The sequence below is a fragment of the Drosophila willistoni genome, unplaced genomic scaffold, assembly GCF_018902025.1.
Source record: "Drosophila willistoni isolate 14030-0811.24 unplaced genomic scaffold, UCI_dwil_1.1 Seg211, whole genome shotgun sequence".
In the NCBI taxonomy this organism is placed as follows: Eukaryota; Metazoa; Arthropoda; class Insecta; order Diptera; family Drosophilidae; genus Drosophila; species Drosophila willistoni.
Window position 1 is genome coordinate 22,181 of NW_025814179.1, and position 1,341 is coordinate 23,521.

The window sequence follows — 1,341 nt, forward strand, 5'->3', positions numbered from 1 at the left end:
GCATTGGAAAATTGTATCATTTCATCCTTACCCGTCAAAGCAGCAACACGCCAGCCAGCAGCGTTGTGTGGCATTAAAAGAAAAAGACAAAAGCCAAAAAGAGAAAGTGCGTTCGTCAATTTCAGTGTGTCGGTCAGATCAACCAATAACAAATAAAAATACTAAAGGACTATACAAAACATTTTGTAACAAACTAGTGCAAACAACAACCAAAATTTACAATGGCAAACAATAAAGTTATTTTCGGTGTCTTGTGTTTGGTCACACTGACCGCGGCTCTGCCCGCTGAGGAGACGCGCGGCCATGCCCGCAACGCCATCGGCGGCGAGAACGACATTATGGATAGCATCTATAGCGACTGTCTGCGCAAGGATTCCGTCTCGTGTGTCAAATACAAGTTGTTCAACTTTGTTGACAAGGTGCTCGGTGCCCGCGACCAGTTCGCCCTCACTGAGGGTGTGACTGTGGTCCGCTTGTCCGATGCCCCAGTGCAGGAGGCCGCTCGCTCCATCTCGGGTGATGGAGTCCTTCGAATCGTTGGCCCTTAACCGCATCAGCAGCTTCCTTAACTCGCATACCATCAAGGTCGAACTGAAGGGTGCCGATATTGTTCAAGCTGTTAGCTCTACCGGACGTGCCCTCGAAGATGCTTCCGAGTCGCTGTTCGGCAGCAACGACCCCAACGCCCCAGAGGAGAGCCGTGGCAAGAAGAAGAAGGTCGCCAAAATCCTGGGACCCATTCTGGCTTTGGTTGCCCTGAAGGCTGCCGCTTTGTTGCCCCTGCTGCTCGGTGCCATCGCTTTGATTGCCGGCAAGGCTCTGTTGATCGGTAAGATTGCCCTCGTCCTCTCCGCCGTGATTGGCCTGAAGAAGCTGCTGTCACAGGAGAAACATTTCACCTATGAGGTGGTTGCCCATCCCCATCACAGCAGCAGCCATTCGACCAGCCATGACTCTTATGGCAGCGGTTACAGTGCCGATGCGGGTGCATCTTCCGCTTCATACGGCAGCAGCGGTCATGGTGGTTGGGGACGTTCCATCGATGCCCAGGATTTGGCCTATGGTGCCCAGAAACCTCAGGCTTAAGTCCGGAATTACTGACCACATCCACTACAACAACAACAACAACAACAACTACAACATGAAGCACTCAATCACAACAAAATCACAAACTGACTTGAGCCACAGTGCTCGCATGAGACTCTTGAAGAGGAGCAGCATATTATTTATCGTTCGTTTTAATTAATCTATTATTTTAATTTATTTTATTTATGTACGCAGAACGCAGAAAAGCAAAAAGTTAAGCAAAGAATCAAAACACATACCATTATTTTCAAAATA

At 48.8% G+C, this 1,341-nt stretch overlaps 1 pseudogene; it reads left to right on the forward strand.

The window, feature by feature from the left end:
- The first annotated feature begins 221 nt into the window (after nucleotides 1-221).
- Nucleotides 222-1,086, forward strand: LOC26529443 (annotated as a pseudogene).
- The last annotated feature ends 255 nt before the right edge of the window (nucleotides 1,087-1,341 follow it).